The sequence below is a fragment of the Eleutherodactylus coqui genome, chromosome 9 (genome assembly GCF_035609145.1).
Source record: "Eleutherodactylus coqui strain aEleCoq1 chromosome 9, aEleCoq1.hap1, whole genome shotgun sequence".
Taxonomy (NCBI): Eukaryota; Metazoa; Chordata; class Amphibia; order Anura; family Eleutherodactylidae; genus Eleutherodactylus; species Eleutherodactylus coqui.
The window spans coordinates 114,758,743-114,781,351 of record NC_089845.1 but is presented as its reverse complement, the minus strand read 5'-3'; positions in this window follow the sequence as shown (position 1 = coordinate 114,781,351).

The following is a 22,609-nucleotide window of genomic DNA, read 5'->3' as shown; positions in this document are numbered from 1 at the left end:
GCCCTAATAAGGACCTTTGGGGAGTCTTGAAGCCTACACTAACTACCAATTCTTTCCCTACAGCAGCTCCGGTACAAACAGCACTGTCCCTCATCTAACTCACACGGCATCTGAGGCGAGCCGCGGGAGGGGCCGACTTTTATATTCGGCGGACACCTGATCTTCCCAGCCACTCACTGCAGGGGGGTGGTATAGGGCTTGAACGTCACAGGGGGAAGTTGTAATGCCTTCCCTGTCTTTCAATTGGCCAGAAAAGCGCGCTAACGTCTCAGGGAAGGAAGTGAAAGTAACCCGAACACCGCATGGTGTTCGTTACGAATGACAAACATCACGAACACCCTAATATTCGCACGAATATCAAGCTCGGAAGAACACGTTCGCTCATCTCTAGTCAAAAGCCTATAAGGCAACATTAAAGGGGTTGTCCCGCGAAACAAAGTTGGGGTATACACTTCTGTATGGCCATATTAATGCACTTTGTAATGTACATTGTGCATTAATTATGAGCCATACAGAAGTTATTCACTTACCTGCTCCGTTGCTGGCGTCCCCGTCTCCATGGTGCCGTCTAATTTTCAGCGTCTAATCGCCCGATTAGACACGCTTGCGCAGTCTGGTCTTCTCCCTTCTGAATGGGGCCGCTCGTGCCAGAGAGCTGCTCCTCGTAGCTCCGCCCCGTCACGTGTGCCGATTCCAGCCAATCAGGAGGCTGGAATCGGCAATGGACCGCACAGAAGACCTGCGGTCCACCGAGGGTGAAGATCCCGGCGGCCATCTTCGCAAGGTAAGTAAGAAGTCACCGGAGCGCGGGGATTCGGGTAAGTACTATCCGTTTTTTTATTTAAACCCCTGCATCGGGTTTGTCTCGCGCCAAATGGGGGGGCTATTGAAAAAAAAAAAAAAACCCGTTCCGGCGCGGGACAACCCCTTTAAGTGTGCTTGCTAAATCACATGCTATACCATTTATTATCTTTCCACTAGTTATCGCTAGTCCCCAGACCCCCACTAGTGATGCTCCCAGAGCTATTACTTCACTATTACTCAGCAGTGTGGAAGGTCTCTCACAGGCTTCAACCAGCACACAGGATTCACATATACCACTCTTCAGGCAGCTATGAGGTAATCTATCACTATTGTGTATTGGTAAGAACAGCAAAAATTAATTAATCTTGAATTGCATTAGTTGGTTAGCTAGCCTAATATTCAGAAAATGTTACAATCTAGATAACCAGTAACTTCCATTAACTAATCTCTCATCCGTAGCATGATTGGGCAAATATAATCATCTAGTAGACCTAGTCCATAAACATTACGGGAGGCTTACTATTGTCCACAGCCATTTATCTGTAGCTCCCCAGAAAAGTGTGCGCTCAGAGCTCACCATGCATGACTGACCATTATGCGGTAACACAATATTTAGCATGACTACTACTACTTTAGCATGACTATGTGTGAACTAGGACTCCAGACAACTGGTCATCTAAAAAGGCAGAGCATAGCTCTGGCCCAATTTTCTACCATTTTATCTCACATATTGTATACTATTTTTTAGGTAGCCTATTGTAATCCCCATAGGGGATGTGATTTGGAGACAGAGACACTACATTATTAGTGAGTTCCGCACATGCACATCCTGTCCTGGAGTGATACAGTCTATATTGACAGTTTTTCCTGCACAAATGAGATGGCACGATGATCCCCAGTTCATGAGAACTAACCAGGGGTCACCGAACCACGTGTAACTATTTTTGGGAATGGAAGATATACAAGGGAAGATGGAGTCATATTCATTTCACTAACACTAGATAGTCTTTAAATTCAACAAATTTAGCATTCCGCAAATTTACTGTGATAAATTTGGTGTATTTTAAGACTGTCTAGTCAAAGTTTGCGCTGTCTAACTTAAACAGTATTAGTAAATACGTCACATGTAGAGATGAGCGAGCATACTTGCTAGGCTAACTACTCGAGCGAGTTGTGCCTGTCGAGTATCTGCCCGCTCGTCTCTAAAGATTCGGGGGCCGGTGCGGTGAGAGGTGAGTTGCGGCGGTGAGCAGAGGGGAACGGGGGGGAGAGAGGGAGAGAGGGATCTCCCCTCCATTCCTCCCCGCTCTCCCCCGCCCGCTCCCCGCCCCCCGCCGGCAGTCGAATCTTTAGAGCTGAGCGGGCAGATATTCGACTAAGGCACTACTCGCTCAAGTAGTTAGCCTTAGCGAGTATACTCGCTCATCTCTAGTCCCATGTTGTTGCAGCAAAGTCACAGCACTGCTGCAAATGCAAGGCAGGTAGCAGCACTTTAAGGGGCTCAGATGATGTTTCCTTGGATGACATTAGGACAATCTCAATTTGCAGTCATACATTACTGCATGTTGTGTGTTTCTCTATGGAGTATTGCATACTACTTCCTATTGGCTGCAGAGATTAGCTGGAATATCTGGAGGACTAAAGATCATAAAGAGGTGCACGAGATCGATATGCTCAAGTGGGAACTGCAGGAGCTGGACACTGGGTCACAGAGCGATAAGACTGAGAGCGATCCCAGGGGTACTTAGCCTTAAGAGACTGCATTGAAGGGAGACAGAGATGCGAGAGGAGTGAGGAGTCGGCTGAGGAAACCATGTAAGACGTGTGCTGAAGATTCTGTGTCTGCCAAAGAAGGACAGGGGCATGAGAAAGGAGAAGCATCTCGGAACCAACATCACTGAGAGAACAAAGTTGCAGGGACTACAGCTAGGGGTACTGCTACAGAGAGTCCACATTGTCCTGCAGCTCTGTGCATCGGGGTATCTCCTACAGATGTCCAAAGACGCTACACCTACTCGAAGTGTCTCTAAGTAAGGTGGACTGTCAGAAAAAAACCCACGCAGATAATGACTTAAGCGTAGGCCTGCTAGTTAAAAAAATATGCAACCTCTAGTCAATGTCTGGGGAAATACATATTCACCCATCAGTTGTGGTAAGATATTGGACATTTGTATTACTTTTGGACTGTGTGCGGGTGACCACCACTGCTGGGTTGATATATTTAGTGGGATTCCCATGTGTTTTAGAATTGAGGTGTAGTATTTATTTTTATGTTCCATAAAGGATTGTTATAATATGCTGTGAACATTAGTGTTGTGCATATCCTTAGGGTTAGTGAGGCTATCCAACATTTATGTAATAATTTCATATTACTTATCTATTAATGGAAAGTTCTATTGTCAACTTATTTTCCAGGTTTGTTAGCATTGTACTCTGGTTCCTGTGTCACCACACCTATCGCAACATACATTTGGCATAGTGAGTGGCAGGATACGCTGTCAGACATGGAGGCACATAATGAAAGTGCTTACATGGTGGCAGCCAGACCATCAGTTAGTGATGGAACCTCCACAAGGGTCCTTCCGGTTGGTGCCATGCTAAGCCACCTTACCAAATTTGACGGGCACAAGATCATGCTTATGGACTGGGTAGCTAGGCTCAGTAGTGTTGCCTACTTGTACAATGTAGCTCTGAAGTTGCAGATGGAACTGGCCTTGAATGCGCTGGAAGGGGATGCAAGAAAAACTTCTCCTGTGTCCCAAATCTGACTGTCAGACTATGGACACCATTATCAAGCTACTTGAGGACATTTATGGAAAAGCGGCTTGATTCTTGAGAACATATCAAAGTATACCCACTCTCTGAAGGAAATCCTAGCCAGCATACGAAAACAACACACATCCAGAATGAGTAACATGGCCCAATGACCCAAATCTTGAGAGATCAGTTTATCCTTGGGTTATGCAGTGTGCCCTTTGGCCAGGGTCTATGTGAACAGATCCTGGTGGATCCTTCATTAACTTTCCACTGATTGCTCACCTAAGCTGTTTGCTGTAAAATCGCAAACCATAGAGGGCTGTGGAGCTGCTGGAGAAGAAAGATAGAAAAAAATGTTCAGTGAATTAGAGTGCTCCCAGCTCCATGCAAGAAGAGTTAACACAAGTCAAGGCTCAAATGAGTCAGCCCTTGGCTGGGAGGCCAAGAAATAAAGAACCCCATAATCAATATCGGTCACCTCCTGTTATGAGAAAATGGCCTGCACCCCCACTTCGAAGTGCGAGATGAGACAGAGACTGGCTAGAACCGCATTGTTGGCAATGTGGCGAAAGGGGACACTTTGCTACAGAATGTTGGAGTGAGGTGCCCCGATGTGCAGAGGGGCATACTGCGGGGAAGGTGTGGAAAAAACCAACTGACCAATGCTAGCAACATCTAGTTGCTGGTTGCTCGATGCTGCAGGCTCAATTTGAAGGAAAGGGAGTCAATTGCTTTGTATATACCAGCTCACAAGTAACAACGATGCCTGAATCTTTCTTCAATCAACATTTCCAGGCCTTAACTCAGGGATTATTCTGACTGTCATTATGGAGTCGGGAAGAAATTTTTTCCACCAAATGGGAAAAATTGGCTTCTGTCTCATTAGGGGTTTTTTGCCTTCCCCTAGTTCAACAAGAGGAAGAGGAACAGGCTGAACTGGATGGACATTTGTCTTTTTTCAGCCTTGCATACTATGTTAATTAGGTCAGAAAGAGAAACCATAATTAAACTGACTGCTGTTCATCATCTGCTTGTCCCTGTGGTAGGAGTTTCTTTCGATGAGCGTACGAATTTGTGGGCAGGACATCTGTAAAAAAGGAATGATCAACATACGTGAACTCTTCCGAGAAGATGTCCATGTGATACTGAGTATGAATATTCTACTTGAATTAGACCAGATAATGGTTACTAAGAAGGGACTTGATTATTGGAAGCAAATGACTTCTCATAGTCCGACACAGAAAGCCTTCCAGCAACTAATCCAAAATTGATTTGTGATAAGGTATACCTGAACACCAGGCAGTGGGGACTGGCAGAGTCCCTGGAAGAGCTGTTCTCACTCTACCTCATAGCATGAGACTGTCCTGACCTTCCTGGTTGGGATACATCAAAGATTAGAAGGAGTTGAAGTTATGGTGAAACTAGTGGAGCTTGCATACTTGGGCAAGGATGCCCTGGTCGCCTAGACAATATCTGTTGTCTGGGAAGGGAAAGTTTATGTATAAGGGCGAGCACCCACTGGCGTTTTTTTACCTGCGTTTTGCGTTTTGCGTTTTGCGTTTTTCCTGCACAGGCATAGAGATAACATGTGTTCCTGTCCACTGGCGTTTTTTTTGCGTTGCGTTTGCGTTTTTAACATAGGAACTGTCAGTTGCATATGTGTCCCTATTTTTCTCCTAATGCACCCATGAATGTCAATGGAAATTAACGGAAAATGCCGCGAAAACGCCGCGAAAAACGCCGCGAAAAACGCCGCGAAAAACGCGCGGAAAAAACGCGAGAAACGCGGCGAAAACGCTGCGTTTTTTTCCCGCGGAGAACGCAAACGCCAGTGGGTGCTCGCCCTAAGGTGTTAATTTGGGATTCAAAGAGATTACCCTAGCTTCTGGAGCAGAACTCCCCCATGTGTATGTGCACCAAGAACAAAAAAGAAGTAAAAAAGAAAGAAGTGTCCTTGGTACTAATCCCAAATAAAGCATGGACTTTGGCTGTGTCCACAGAAGAAAAAGATGTTCCGACAACTCCTAGAACAGATGGAGGTTGGTCTGACAACATTCACCCCAGAACAAGAAAATGCAATTGAATACCTATTGAGGAAGTTCCAAGCGGTGTTCACCCGGCATGCCGTTGACTGCGTGTGTACTGACGCCATTCTTAGATACCAACTGGGGATGCAGCTCCCATTCCAGATATGCATACTCCATTTTTGTAGAAGAGAAATGGAAATAAACCAGAAATAAATGTTTCCTCCCCCCCCCATTGTTTAAAATGGGTTTTCAGAAAAAAAGGGAAAGTTTTCAGTTTGCGTCCATTGTGTTAATTTATTATTTTTTTTACCAGACCAAATAACGTTGTCTTCAGCGCTACTTGTTCAGTTAAAAAACGTTCCTTTTTATAAGAAATCATTTGAAATCAATGGGGAAAAACGGAAATGTCTATTTCTGCTTTACTTCTATTTTTTGCCTCAAAAGTGAAACAGAGATTCAATTGCAGTAGAAATCCCTAACACAAGTGTGAATGCACTACAGACACTACATGCTGCTTTGATTGGTCAGTGCTGCTCATGTGAGTATCGCTGGCCAATCAGGAAGCAGTATGTACTGTCTGACTACTGATGTACAGTATGCATTGAGTAGTTAGAGGAGCTCTGCTACCATGTTGCTGGTTGCTGCCAGGTAATATGACTTCCCCCTCTCTCCTTGGATAAATGTTATCCCTGAGACCGGAGGGTCACTTTAAGTAATTCTTTGAGGTCAGAGACTTCCAGTAGAGCAAGACTTGCTAATTGGTCTACCTGTTGTAATTTTGAAGCGTATACTTTGGGTGTATTGTTCGAAGTGTGTGTCCTCACGATTTTTGGCATTAGCAATGCTTTTTTAAAACAATAATCTCACATCGCATTGCTGCCGCCACCAATGAGATTGTGTAATAAAAATGTGTGACTTTTTTTTATCACAAAAGTCAATAGGACTTTCTAATATTAAAATCGCATTGCATAGCAACGCAAGTTTGTTGCATTGCAATGCGCAAAAAAAAAGGCTCCATAAGAAATCATGGGAGATCAAAAATTGCACATCGCAGAAAGATAGAGCATGCCACGATTGTTTGTCCTCTCAGCAGCACATCAGTGTTACACATCACAGATGAGAAGGAAACCATTGAAAATCATTGCTTTCATAATCTGCTTTTACACTGACTCTCGCAGACAATGGCTGTGACTCATCGAGCTGGCGCTCAGCCAATCAGAGGCAGCGCTTCCTGGAGGCCGGAATTTACAAATCCCTGACCAGGGAGAAATGCCTGAAAACAACTGCCGGTGATTGGGGAGGAGACACGCCGGAGCTGACAGCGCTTCTTAGGTGATGTATGTGTTTTATCTGTTGTTTTGATGTAGCTAGGGCTTATTTTCAGGGTAGGGTTTATATTTTAAGCCACCCCTCCACCCCGAAAATCCTCACACGTGGTGCTACAAATTTGAGTGACTTTGTAGCACTACGTGCGACTTTGTAGCAAAAAATGCAGCAATATTGCACAAACCACCAATGCAATATCACTGCGATCTTCTCGAGTCCATATCGTGTCGCCCGTGTGAAAGCGGCCAAAATCGCATCTTTATTCACTGTGATTTGTGAATGTCAGCGATGCTTTTTTTTGGAGAATAATGTCTTATCGTATCACTATCACCCGCGGTGTTTGTAGTGTTGCGATGCGATAAAAAGAAGCCTCCGTGGGAATACAAGGGAAATTTAAAAAAAAAATCACACATTGCAGAAAGATAGAGCAAGCCACGATTTTGTATCCTCTGAACCTCGCATCCGTGAAAACATCACAGATGGGAATGAAGCCATTGTAAATCATTGGTTTCATATTCTGCTTTTTTACTGACTCTCGCAGGAGACGAAAATCGCACAATTTTCTCGCCTATGTGAAACCACCCTCAAGGTGCTTTTACATGGGAGGACCTGTCGGGTGCAAGATGCCCAACAGGTCATCCTAGTGCGTTCTTGTGCTTTTACACAGGAATGATTATCGCTTGTGAATGGAGGCGGAGCGGCTGGGGTTCATTCTGGCCCATCTGCCTTCATTCACAGTAAGCAGGCAGTTGTTCATAAGTGAATGACTGTCTGTCTACAAGGGCCAATTCATTGTTCACTTTTCAGCATGCAGAAACTGAATTACAAACGAAAGCGCAAAACTTCTTGTTTGTCGTTCAGTCGGTGCATGCATTTACAATGAATGATTACACTGTGCAACACAATTTTTTGTAACAGATAAGCAGATAGGTGGTTTTATAGTAACTTTAGTGAGCTGAATTCAAATATGATATCTGCTTTTTTTCTGCCATGTAAGGTTTTCCAGTTATGGGGAATAATGTAATCCAATCGCCGTTTAATTGTATTTTTTGGAAATATGCCTATATAATTAATCCAGTAGGCTCGCCATTAACCTCGCTTAATAGAAAGAACAAAAGTGATGGAGCAATCATTTCACAATCACTGTTACACACCGCGTGCTGACTGAACACTATAAGGGTAGGTTTATGTAACATATAGGGTAAGTTTCCACGTGGGGTAAACACTATGCGGATCATCAACTAGTAAGTTGTAATTAATGAACTGTGTTTTTATAGGTCATTGGTTAGACTAAATCATAAAGCAAAAATACATTTTTGGTATCGCTCTTTCCATAAAAGTCCGATCTATCAAAGTAATGCATTATTTACCCCGCACGGTGAACGTTGTCCGAAAAAAAATTACGAATGCCAGAAATGTGCTTTTTTGATCATTCTGTCTCCAAGAAAAATGCAATAAAAAGTGATCACAAAGTCGTAGGTATTCCAAAATGGGACTAACGCATACTACAGGATGTCCCGCAAGTAATGAGACCCTGCACGACTATGTGGGTGGAAAAATAAAAAAGCTATTACGCGCAAAAGATGACAGCAGAAAATAATTTAAAAAAAATTAAATGTCTTTGAAAAAAATAAAAGTAGAACAGTAAAAAAAACCATAAGTTTGGTATCATAGTACTCATACTGACCATAGAATAAAGTTATAATTTTTGTGGCAGTTTGTGGGCCGTAGAAACAAGATGCACAGAAAGATGGCGGAATTACGATTTTTTTAAATAGAAAAAAATGCTTAGTCACGAAGGGGTTAAATAACTTGAAAATGAGACGTGCTGCTATTATTCAGTTTTACCAGTGTAATCAGCACGTTTTAATTTTACAGAGACATATCAATTACTTTTGGTTCTGAAAATTAAAAAAAAATTTGTTGCACAGTGTTATCATTCAGATTCTTGCTGGATCACAGGAATCGGAACAATTTGGTCCTTAACCCCTTAAGGACATGGCCTATTTTGGCGTTGAGGACCAAGCGATTTTTGGTATTTTTCCATCTCCATTTTTCAAAAGCCATAACTTTTTTATTTTTCCGTTGACGCAGCCATATAAGGGCTTGTTTCTTGCGTGGCGAACTGTAGAAAAGGTTCGGGTGCCGGTGGGGGGGGGGGGGTGGCGGTTGGGGGAGAGCAGGGGGGAATGGAGGGGAGACCTCTCTCTCCCTCTCCCCCCCCCCCCCTCCCGCTTCCCCCTGCTCACTCCCGCAACTCACCACTCACCCACGCCGGCACCTGAACCTTTTCTTCCAAGCGGGCAGTTACTCGCTAAGGACAATGCTCACTCGAGTAATTGTCCTTAGCGAGTATGCTCGCTCATCTCTAGTCCTGATGTGTTCTTTTTTTCACAGAATTCCACACTTCTTTGGGGATTCCTGGTGTGCAAAAATAGAGAAGTTTCTATTTTTATGTGCGCGCAAAATCAGGAAATGAGAATGAACCCATTGACATCAATGAGTTCAATTCTCTGTGTATTGCATTTAGCCCTATATCACACTTGGGAGCATGCAATTTTCGCATGGATGTGAGGCCTTTTTGTGTCAAAAAAGCCTCACATCGCTTCAGGGAAATAGCGATCCTCTGCTGTGTGCCTGAAAGCCAAGCCAGAGGATTGACAAGTGCTATCCATTGTTTTCAATGGAAACCTTGCATCACATCGCAGTCATGTGCACCTCCCACACCGTGCAATGCTTTTGCCAGCCCCATTGAAAATAATGGGCGAGGCATTCAAAGGAGATGCCTAAAGATAGGACATGCTGTGATTTTTTTCCCTCACCGCAATTCTGGGAAAAAAAATCATATTCATGCTAGATTTGTGCATCTTGCAACATGCAAATCTCGCACAATCTTCCCGGCCGTGTGAATAGGTAAGCTGGATACCTGGCTATATACTATGATTGAACCACTGTGCACTAAAAATGCACTTTTGTCAGGCACTCCATTTTCCCATCTATCTCAGGTGGTTCAGCAATAGTATATAGCCAAGTATCTGTTACGTCCATGCTGGCCATGGGGAAAACGACCTACACAGATGCAACCTGGTTAAAGCTGAGTAATTCTGTAACATTCACCCTGAGTGCAAAATGCACCACGCCCACAACAAATGTAAGGTTGTGATCACACAGAGAGAGAGGAGAACGTGTATACACAACAATGCAAACAGTAGATAACAACAACAATCTGTACTGTGAAGCCACAACAGATATACTGGATGTACATGCAAACAACAACGGACAAACGCCAAAACATTTACCCATAATGCCAACACGCATAAGCAGATGGAATAACTAATAAATACAAGGTATTAGTTAGTAATTTGGCCGAAGTACGTAAGCTCACAAGCCCACGACAAGGATCCTCATTGTCTTGTAGGTCCCTACTCTAACAAGACAACTAAAACCCCAGAATCCTGTTTGCAAGCAGGGAGATTGTCTACAGGGACGGCCCCATGCTGGAGCCTAGGGATCTGGCTCGCCCTAGATGGATTACAACATATACGCTGAACATGACACTGTTCACACGCACAAACAGACAAGGAAAATACACCCTGTACAGCTGACTGTTCACACCAAAAAACAGGAAACCCCACCCAGAGTTTCATGCAAGCAAGTAACACCAGAGAAGAACAAGCATACCACCAGCATTCTGAGAGGGCATGCGGAAAATAGCAAAAGGGGTAAATGACCAGCACCCGCTAGAAAGAGAGGCTGGTATTTATATGCAGCAGACCAGTGGTGATTGTCTGGTTGGACAACTCCCCACCATCAGCCATCCAAATCAGCCACACCTGCAAAAATGTGATCCTGGGAACCAGGAGAAGAAATGTGACAGTATCCAGTTTTCTCATTCATGTGGAGACTTTTAAGCCCAAAGAGAGTTAACTGTAGACCCATGTATCCTTCCACTAAGCTTCGCCTTGTAGTGCCAGATTGGCACACACACATTTGATCAAATTGTGCACTAAGAATCTTAAGTGGTTAGTATGAACCAGAGTTATGCATTTTTATGCAGATATTACGTATGCAAGAGTTTCTATATTTGTAAGAGTAGTGAAGCATCCATTTGTTACTGTATTGTGTTGCAGCCATAGCATCTTGTGCATCTTTACGCTTAAATATATTTCTTGGATGTGTAAACTTTTTTTTTGTATGCAAAGGATTGACTGCAAAGTCAGGGATTGCCTACAATAATTTTGAGCGGAGTTTTGAAAAGTTTTGTTTGTTCTGAATTAATTCAAACTGAAGCAGGACTTCACCAGTCCCCCCTACATTGGTGTATAACACCATCTAATAGCCATAATAGCTCCTACTCTTCTTCATGCTCTTCCTTCTTACTCCTCTTCCATTAGCTCTGTTGCCTTGCAGTGCTGAAGACCTAGGTCCAAATTTTCCCAACTACAACATTTTCATGGAGTTTGTGTTCTTCCTGTGTTTGGGTGGGTTTTGTCTTCATAGTAATCACCTTTATTTATACTGCACATACATTGGATGATGAGAAGAAATATTTTAGTGAGTTTGGCCAAGACGAACTGCTTGAGGTTCAGTTTTGCTCCATACTGAACTTATGTAAAGTTCAACCTGAAACAGGGTTGGATTGTTTCGGTTTACTCAACCCTAGTCTATGTCTACTAGAAGTATATTGTATTAGGGGCCTATTACTTTATCAGAGCCTGGGTCCTACTTAGAATCAGTCCAGACTTTCTGGGTTTTTGTTCCTATTGTATCTAGAGAAGGGATTGGTTTCTAAAAACTGACGAAACAAAGTTATTGAGGGCCTAGAAGTGATTCCTCACATGAGCTTTGATGATGAAAATTCTACAACCCCTTTGATGTGATTTTATATAGTGAATTTCATCAGACTACTGTGATATTGGTAATAGAAAGAGAATGAGCCGCTAGGAGAGTGATCATAATTCTGAAAGTCATTTAGGTGTTTCAGCTGCATAATTGTGATAATTATTTATAAACATTCACATCGGTGAATTCATTGAGCTTTCCCCGAATAGCAATACATTGATCTGTAGGATTGAGCTTCTGCAATTATTAATCAGTAACACCTTCTGGATCTCTTCCAATGTGATTACAGCTAGCAGCAGTTTGTGGTCTGTTATTATTGTGCACTTCCTCTGTTTCCCTTTTCTTCTGAATGACAATTGCGACCCAAGGCTATGCCAAATATACGAGTCAGAAAAACCCAACAGCTGCCTCGGGCTCGATACCACATACTGTTTAGTTAATGACCAATAAATCCCTGTGTAGGTTAATATATTGTAACCTTTTGCTAACCGGCCCCCTGCTACCCAGCTTTCTCCCCTGCAATTTTATTGAAAACGCCATGGTGTGAACTTTGTCAGTATCTCCATGATATATATCATCCCCCCCCCCACCACCACTTTCTTATTAAATCCCTCTGTTGGCTTCTTCTACAGCCCTTAAGCTCTCACTGAGTTTCTTTTTACTAAGCTCACATAGTAGAAGACAGTGTGATTGCTGCAACTCTGCAATCCAGGTTTTTGTCTAGCAAGAAAATTTCTTAACGTACACAAAAAAAAAAATTTGGGTTACATAAGATATGAAGAAATAATGCAGATGTCAGCTTTGGCAATGTTAAACTCCGCAATTTACTCAGTACACCCTGAGGATCCTTTATGACATTAAAAATTAGTGGAGTCTATTTAATTAGTGTATTACTATAATAGAGCATACTGTGATTCAGGATGTTTACACCATAAACATATAGGAGAGATGCACCAGTAATGAGCTCAGTGTTTTCAGCTGAGCTCACTGAGACCCACAAAAAAAGCTCTGGACTGGATCCATACCCCACCCCAGGCTAAGTGTCTGGGGGTGATATACACCTCATCCAGCACCTTCCCATTTACCTGTCTGCATGAGGTTGTGCTCAACAGCATTCCCCCTTATATTTGTCAAGCCTTTGATGGAACACTTCCATTGAAGGCGAACTCACCACCTCCCGTGGTAACCTGTTCCACTCATTGATCACCCTCACTGTCTAATATCTAATTTGTGTCTCCTCCCTTTCAGTTTCATCCCATTGCTTCTAGTCTTTCCTTGTGCAAATATAGAAACTGGATGTGACTGGATCAGAAAAGGCCCTGAGAACTGGATTGCAGCCAGAAATGGAGAAGTAGACAGATTCTCAGGGTGAAGTACCTCACAGCATGTGAAAGAAATGCTGGATACCACACTGGTAGAGCAGAAGAGATGCCAGTGAGCAGCAAAAGGTGCATCGATTGAGTGTGAGTGGACTGCGATCCCCAGTACTCTGTAAGGTTAAATTCCTGGCCAGGGTGGGGGTGATGGACTTACAGTGTAATGGCCCAGAGTTAACGTGGCCCCTCCATAAGTATGAATGCATTTGTCTTGTGCCAATGTATTGTCAGTGTCCTCTATGTTGAATGAATATGATGTGTATTGCACCTCTGCAACACTGAATGGGTTAACATCTGGGTTATGTCTGAAAAATGTATCATGTTGTGTGTCATGTGACCTTATTTTATATATGTGTTTGCAAGATATATGTAAGTTAGTCTAGTCTGGAGCAGTGTTGCAAGAGAGATCCCAGCTAGCCTTGCAACGTGCAAGTGAGTCTGTGCAAGGTACAGGACTTGGACAGAGAGGAGACTTTCAGTGAGTAGAAGAAAATGTACTCTGTCTTAAAAGGCAAACCCTTAAAAGGCAGGAAGAGAACCCCACAGATAACATGGACTGTGGACTCTTCTGTCATTCTATGATTCCTCCCTTTTGCACCAGTGTCCTGATGGCCTATGTAAATTGTTTGGATTGTTAACCATTTTCAAGTAAACGAGCCCAGCGACCATTCCCAGTTTTGCTTTAAAACATTTCCCTGTGTGGACCACTTATTTCAATCATCTGGACTCACCACAGAGGATGGAACGGTGGCATCATGAGTGACAGGGCCTTAAGGTAAACCACGTGTTTGGTTACCCTGTGAAACTCCCCAAGCGGTAACTCCGACGGGTCCCGTGCTACCCCCAGGGGAGGAGATGGTAGAGCCTTGTGACAAGGCCTCAATCTACCCTTCTATCTCCTTGGCTGTGTGCCCGCTCCTGAGATGCTGCAACTAGACTGTGAGAGCAATGGTGCAATGTAATGATAATGGCTCTATAATTTATCAGGATAATGCAAGGCTTGCAAGGGTTAATGGCTAGGCAATAGCAATGTTATGTGTTTATGGTGCAGCAAAGTGTTTATATTGGTGTCATGTATATGATGTGATTATGAGAAAGGATATGACATTTGTCATGGTGCAGCGAGGCACATGACAGAGTAGAGCTGTAACGAGGAATTAAGTAATGTGATTTGAGTTATGTAAAGCAGCGTATAGAACCGCCAGTATAATGCATGATGACCTCTGGATGTTAATGACGTTTACGACGTGTGGAAGAGTTCTGTGGATAAAGGCCCATTTACACAGGACGAGTGTCGAGCAAACGATGCGCAACACTCGTCCCCGTACGTACTCGCTCTCTTGCTGCCACACAGGTGCGAGTATCGCAGGATCGCTCACAGAGCTTCCAGCAGGGAGCCAGGGTGGCTGGAGGAGAGCTCTCTCCCCTCTCTGTTCACTGTCACAAGGATCACAATAGAGAAATAGAGTACTGTTGCTTTAAGAGAGTTTGTGCTAAAGTTATTCTGCAGCATTAAAGTACCTGAACCCTCATATGGAGTGTCATGTTCAGTAAAGTTATTTTTCTTCGTTATCTCCACGCCATCATGAACCTGTGTTGCACCACCACTCGGGACAAGAGCACTGCTAATTCACCTAGCATATAAATTATACTTCTTTACTGGATTGCCCATAGAAATTCAAGGAACCATAACCAAATTTTACTCCCTTCTCTTCTTTCACCTTCCTCCTTCTTGATAATACTTTCAAAAATGTAACCTGTTACTAGAACTAAGCAGAGGAGTTTTCCGGCAGTCAGAAAAATGTGGCTTTGGGCTAGAAAAGGCAAAATGTAGCAAACTAATTCATACTCACTAGTAAGATGTGCCCATGGGTGCCGCGCAGTAAGTCTGATCTAGGAAGCCGCTGCAGCAGTCATGTGCCGTTCATCATTCACATGACCGCTCACTCAATCACTGGCCTCAGTATTCATGTATTGTAGTACAATATGCAGAGTAAGACAAGGATGGATGGATAGATAGATAAATAAATAGATAGATAGAACAAGGGTAATCTTCTTCTAATGTTGCACTGATGAGATCCAGCTTCATACAGCACCGTTATGAGGGGTAATGTAAGTAATTGTTAGGAGGACGTGAGCACGCAAGAACATAGGAACGTAGTGATCCTTATGTGGACTGGATGACGGTGGTGTATAAAAAGGGGGCAAACTTCCTCACTTGAGATGTTGGCTTGGCGTAGTTTGTTGAGGAGCCCTGTATACTGTGAGAGTTGCTGGAAGAGAAGGGAAGAGCATTGCTGGTGAGCTTCAGAGGCAATGGCTGTTCTGTGGACATCAGACCAGAAATCTGTCCACATAGGAGAGACTATAAGAAGCTCCCAGGTCCAATATTGGAGGTCTTAGAAGACACTACTAAACAGAGTGATAATCCATATCTCTGAAGTCAGGGAAAAAGTGAATTTGGCCTACAGGATGCATTTACCATTGTAATATTTCAAGAGATGGTGCCTTGCTGTGCTGATCTTTGTGACGATTGCCACACACAGAATGTTGCAACTGCCGGGCCTCCACTTCTCATTTGCAACAGCCTGTGTTACTGCCATACCCCTCGACTTATACCCCCTACTCATGCAATCTAATAAACTGTAGCAAATTACTTTAAAAATGGCAGTGAGACACCTTATCTACTGGGTGCTGTCTCTGGCGCAAATGGTATGTCCACCTCTAGACATAAATAGATAGACAAACAGGCAATGTACAGTATATAATCAGCATATCTAGGTACTACTTTTTGCCCATGTTCAGTACTTCTCCACTATAACTTTGGTTGACTTTGTACATTGTATACACTTCAACGGTAAATTGATGGTTCAGTTTGGGCAAGATGAATGTAAAGCACAAACTATAAATGTTGGAAAAGGTCAAAGAGTAGGTCACAGAACTTAAGGGTTCTACTTCAAAGACATTTATCTCCTTTCGAACACCATTAAGTCCCTGGTAATGGCTCATTGTCTTTCATCATCCCAACCTCTTCACCTGCGTGTTTGCTTTTGGCAAACCACAAAATTAAAGGAGCAGTATAAACAGGTGCTTCTCTGCTACTTAAGTCTTTTTCAATCCACAACTGTCATTCAGAGCTTGATCCCACAGAAAAAGTGAAAGAACGGTGGAATTAGCAAAAAGGTAATTTTATGTTTTTCCATTAGGGGTTTTTCCCACATCCCACCATACAGCAGAATTCTAAAACCATTGCATGATTTTCTTTAGCCCATATCAAGAATTATTTTTTTCTTGAAATTCATGACCCTTAAATTCACTAACCTTATGTATATAATGATCAGATAACAAAAGCAGAAGAGTATATATGCTGCGGGTTGGTGGTGTCTAGAGATGAGCGAGCATATTCGCTAAGGACAATTGCTCGATCGAGCATTGTCCTTAGCGAGTATCTCCCCACTCGGAAGAAAAGGTTCGGCTGCCGGCCAGGGTGACAGGTGAGTTGCGGCCAATCAGGGGCAGCTCTCAGCTGTCATTCAGCTGAGAGCTGCCCCTGATTGGTCCCTGTGCTGAGCCAATCAGAGGCAGCACTCACTCACCCATTCATGAATTCATGAATGGGTGAGTGAGAGCTGCCTCTGATTGGTGAGGCTGTGATCAATCAGAGGCAGCTCATTCAGCAGGCGGGGATTTTAAATCCCCGGCTGCTGAATACTACTCACAGCAGTTCAGGAGAACTGCCGGCCGGCTGCGGCTGAACTCCGTCTGCCGGGACATAGTAACATAGTAACATAGTATGTAAGGCCGAATGAAGACATTGTCCATCTAGTCCAGCCTGTCTATCCTACTGTGTTGATCCAGAGGAAGGCAAAAAAACCCCAAGGCCAGAAGCCAATTAGCCCTTTTGGGGGAAAAATTCCTTCCCGACTCCCTAATGGCAATCAGACTGTTCCCTGGATCAACCCCTAATAGTTCCTACCTGCCTGTATACCAGGATTGACACTTAACCTAATATTTATATCCTGTAATATACTTCTTCTCCAGAAAGACATCAAGTCCCCTTTTAAACTCCTCTATCGATTTTGCCATCACCACTTCCTCCGGTAGAGAGTTCCACAGTCTAACTGCTCTTACAGTAAAGAACCCCTTTCTGTGTTGGTGATGAAACCTACTTTCCTCTAATTGTAGCGGATGTCCTCTTGTTACCTTTGTGGTCCTGGGTGTAAACAGATAACGGGAGAGATCCATGTGTTGTCCCCTCATGTACTTATACATGGTTATTTGGTCGCCTCTTAGCCTTCTTTTTTCTAGAGTAAATAGTCCCAATTTGGATAGCCTCTCTGGGTATTCCAGTCCCGTCATTCCATTTATTAGTTTAGTTGCCCTTCTTTGAACCCCTTCAAGCACTGTGACATCTTTCCTGAGCACCGGTGTCCAGAATTGTACGCAGTACTCCATGTGAGGCCTGACAAGTGCCTTATATAGTGGAAGGACAATGTTCTCGTCCTTCGCCCCTATACCTCTTTTAATGCACCCCAAGACTTTATTTGCCTTTGCAGCAGCTGATTGGCATTGGTTACTCCAGTTTAGTCTATTATCCACTAATACCCCTAGATCCTTTTCCATATCACTTTTCCCCAGCGGTACCCCATTAAGTGAATATTTGTGACATCCGTTCCTCCTGCCCATGTGCATAGTCTTACATTTTTCAACATTGAACTTCATTTGCCATTTTTCTGCCCAAGCCCCCATCTTATCCAGGTCCGTTTGTAGCCGCACATTGTCCTCCGTTGCATTAATTATATTGTATAATTTTGTGTCATCTGCAAATATTGATATTTTGCTGTGCAGCCCCTCTATCAGGTCATTAATAAATATGTTGAACAGAGTGGGGCCTAATACTGAACCCTGTGGCACCCCGCTAGCGACTGTGGTCCAAGCAGAGTACGAACCATTTATTACCACCCTCTGCTTTCTATCTCTGAGCCAATTTTTTACCCACTTACACATGTTTTCACCCAATCCGAGCTGCCTCATTTTGTATATTAGCCTATTATGTGACACGGTGTCAAAGGCTTTAGAGAAGTCCAGATATACAAGATCAATAGATTCTCCCTGGTCCAGCTTAGAGCTTACTTCGTCGTAGAAACTGATCAGATTTGTCTGACATGATCGACCCTTCATGAATCCATGCTGGTGAGGAGTTATTCCCTTAATCTCCTTGAGGTACTCATCGATGGCGTCTCTCAGAATCCCCTCGAAAATTTTTCCCGTTACTGAAGTGAGACTTACTGGCCTGTAGTTACCAGGCTCACTTTTGCTCCCTTTTTTGTAAATTGGAACCACGTTGGCAATGCGCCAGTCCAATGGTACTACTCCGGTCTTGATAGTGTCTAGAAATATTAGGTATAGCGGCCTAGCTATCTCGTCACTTAGTTCCTTTAGTATCCTTGGGTGTAATCCATCTGGGCCCGGTGATTTATCAATTTTAGTTTTCTTTAGACGCTTCCGCACCTCCTCCTGCGTTAGGTATGAGATATTTTGTGAGGGGTTCGTTTTATTCCCCTGCATCTCGTGTGGCATTTCCTTTTCTTTGGTGAACACACTTGAGAAGAAGCTGTTTAGTAGATTTGCTTTCCCTTCGTCATCATCAATGATTTCTCCTGCATTGTTTTTTAAAGGGCCAGCGCTCTCCCTGCAAATCCTTTTGCTGTTTATGTAGTTGAAAAATAGCTTCGGGTTGTTTCTGCTCTCTTTTGCGATCCGTCTTTCTGCTTCCTCCTTGGCAGTTTTGATCGTATCTTTGCATATTTTGTTTTTTTCCCTGTATGATTTTAGCGCTTCTTCGCTGCCTTCTTGCTTTAGTAGTTTGAACGCTTTCTTCTTTTCGTTTATTGCCCCTCGTACCGTCTTGTCGAGCCACATTGGTTTCCTTTTAGCTGAGTTTCTTTTATTTTTAAAGGGAATGAACTGCTCACATGAGGTGATTAGGATCCTTTTGAACTTTTCCCATTTTTCCTCCGTACTGATATTTTTGAGGATGTTGTCCCAATTAATGTTACCGATAGTAGTTCTAAGCTCATCAAATTTTGCTTTACTAAAGTTTAGTCTCTTTGTCACTCCCTGATAAGGCTTCCTATTGATTAACAGCTGGAAGTTGATTATATTGTGGTCGCTGTTCCCCAAGTGCCCCTCAACCTGCACCCCCCTTATACGTTCCGGTTTGTTAGTTAGTACTAGGTCCAGAATGACCCTCCCTCTTGTTGGTTCCTGCACAAGTTGGTTCAGGTAATTGTCTTTAATTACTCTCAAGAACTTATCACCCCTGTGAGATTTGCAGGTTTCGTTCTCCCATGTTATATCTGGGTAATTAAAGTCCCCCATGATAATTACTTCGTTTCGTTTTGACACCTCTTCTATCTGCCTTAGTAGTAAGTCTTCAGTTTCTTCTGTTGCTTTTGGTGGTCGATAGAAGACCCCTATCAGGATTTTGTTATTTTTTCCTCCCTGTATTTCTACCCACAGAGATTCCACCTGTTCGTCTCCTACCCCTATATCCTCCCGTAGCCTCGGCTTCAAGTTCGATTTGACGTACAGACATACCCCTCCCCCTTTCTGGTTCCTTCGGTCTCTTCTGAAGAGATTGTACCCCTGCAAATTCACCGCCCAATCGCACTTATCATCAAGCCATGTTTCAGTAATTCCGACTATGTCATAACTTTCATCAGTCATTCTTGCTTCAAGCTCGCCCACTTTAGAGATCAGACTTCGTGCATTCGTGATCATACAATTTATATCATTTTTTTTGTTTTTTAAATTTGTTTTGTTGCTATTCGTACTTATGGCTGATCTATCAGTTCTAACTGTACTAACCCCACCCCCTGCTCGTCCCCCATTCCCTTTGCTTGGACCCAGATCGCTAATTACACTGGCTACCCCACTATTTCTCATTTTGCCCTCCCCCCCAGTCCCTAGTTTAAACACTCCTCCAGCCTTCTAGCCATCTTTTCCCCCAGCACAGCTGCACCCTCCCCATTTAGATGCAGCCCGTCCCTACGGTAGAGCCTGGGTGAGTATATTTTTTTTTTTACTTTTTACACAGTTTTGGATGATTTTCAGGGAAGGGCTTATATTTTTAAGCCCTTCCCGAAAATTCATCCTGAGATCGCCCGCAGCCCATTGCTTTCAATGGAGCCAGCTGTATTGCTGGCTCCATTGAATTCAATGCGCTGGACAGCGCTGCACTGCTCCGGCCTGTTTCTAATGAAAGGCGGCTAGGAACAGATTTTTCAGGCGATTTTTCGGCCCCGGTCACGCGATTTGCGGATGCGCATCCGTCATGCGATGCGCAAATTGCGGCAAAAAACGCCAGTGTGACTGAGGCCTAAGGGCTCCTTCACACCGCATATTTTTTATTAGTATTTTGTGAGCCAAATTAGCAGTGGGTCCAAAATACAGAAGAAATACAAATCTTTCCATTATACTTTCTCTCTGTACGTTCCACTAGTTTTGGCTCACAAAATACTGATGAAAAATATGCCCGTGTGAAGGAGCCCCAAGACCAGTGTTTGAAGTGATAATTTAAATAAATTCCCCCCTATGTGCCTTTAGACCTCTGTGGGCCCAATGGATACCCTTCTGGCATTTGGCAATCTCATATACATTGATATAGTTTTTGTTTTGCTGTATAGAAATGAGCAGCCTAGCGCACTTTTTTGGCAATGTAAGTCTATGGACTATCAATGCAACTCGGTGATTTTAGGCTCTATTCACACTACATTTGTAGTGTACATTTGCTATACAAACTGGGACATGCCCTTTGCTATAGATCTGGCTGTTTTATGTTGGCATAGCTTTTTCACTGCATTGATGTGTGTTGTGTAAATGAACTGTCATATATACCCTGTTTCTCCGAAAATAAGACGCGTCTTATATTAATTTTTGCTCCCAAATATGCGCTATGTCTTATTTTCAGGGGGTGTCTTATTTCGCCACGGCAAATCCGTCTGTGGCCGCTAATCCCTCAATTGGCCAGCTTTGTGGACGAAATTTCTCAGAAATTTCGTCCACATGGGACAGCAAATCTGTCATGGCAAAGCTGGGAGAGCTGGTGTTGTGGTGCGGATTTACTGGCCACAGAAATGGAAAAGCGTGCAGCCAGGTCGCTTCAAAACAAGCGGCTGAGTGCCGTGGGTTTTGAAGTAGCGCTTTCCCGGTGGAAATCTCGCTGTTTATCGCTGTGGCCAAACTGCGAGATTTCCGCTGGAAATACGCTCTGTGAGAACCCAGCGTTAAGAATCACACACAGGTTGCTTGACTCACACACAGAGCCATTAAAAAAAAGGGCTGTAAAGTAACGTACCTGTCTGCAGACAGAAGTTCCTGTACCACTTGTAAGCAGGGATGGTATTGCAGCTTCCGGCCACCAGGGGGAGCGCTGCAGATCTACCTATACATCTGGAGGTAGGAGACAACGGGGATGGCAGCAGGGGACAGGCCTCTTGACTTGCCTGCACACTTTACTATGCCTTACTATCGGGGGGTGCCTTATATTTGGGACTTCTGAAAATTTTGGGGGGTGTCTTATTTTTTGGGGGGTGTCTTATTTTCGGGGAAACACGGTAGTCTACAGACACATTCTGATTCCTTTCGGTATTTGCTGAGAATTGTTCTAAAATCTCATCTCTACTGAAAAGTGACCTGGTAGGCAAATACAAGAGCTCTAACAAATGAAAGAATAGGTGTCACAATATCTTTCACATGCACAAAAAAGATTTAACTGTGATTGTTCTCAGTAAGAAAAATCCAGCAATCTTGTAGATATGATACCTTTTAATGTCTAACAAAAATACATGGTGTTATAGCGAGCTTTCGGACCTCACAGGGTCCTTCCTCAATGCTGCGCACATTAGCGGAAAATGCTTGAATGGGCAAAGTTTCATATGTGCAGCGTATGAGATGAAGGCAACCCCCGCAGGGATTTTTGGAGAAGGGCTTGAAATATAAGCCCTTCCCTGAAAATAACACCTAGCTTCTGGAAAAAAAAAATACATCACCCATTGGCTCAGCTCAGCTGTCATTCAGCTCAGCCCTGCGCTGAGCCAATCAGAGGCAGCACTCACTCACCCATTCATGAATTCATGAATGGGTGTGAGTGAGAGCTGCCTCTGATTGGTCAGGCTGTGACCAAATAGAGGCAGCTCATTCAGCAGGCGGGGATTTTAAATCCCCGTCTGCTGAATACTACTCACAGCTGTTCAGAGCAGTTCAGGAGAACTGCCGCCGGCCACGCAGAACTCCGTCTCCCGGGACCAGGTGAGTATATATATATTTTTTATTTTTACACATTTCTGGATGAATTGCAGGGAAGGGCTTATATATTTAAGCCCTTCCCGACAATTCATCCCGCGATCGCTGGCAGCCCATTGCTTTCAATGGAGCCGGCTGTATTGCCGGCTCCATTGAATTCAATGGGCTAAC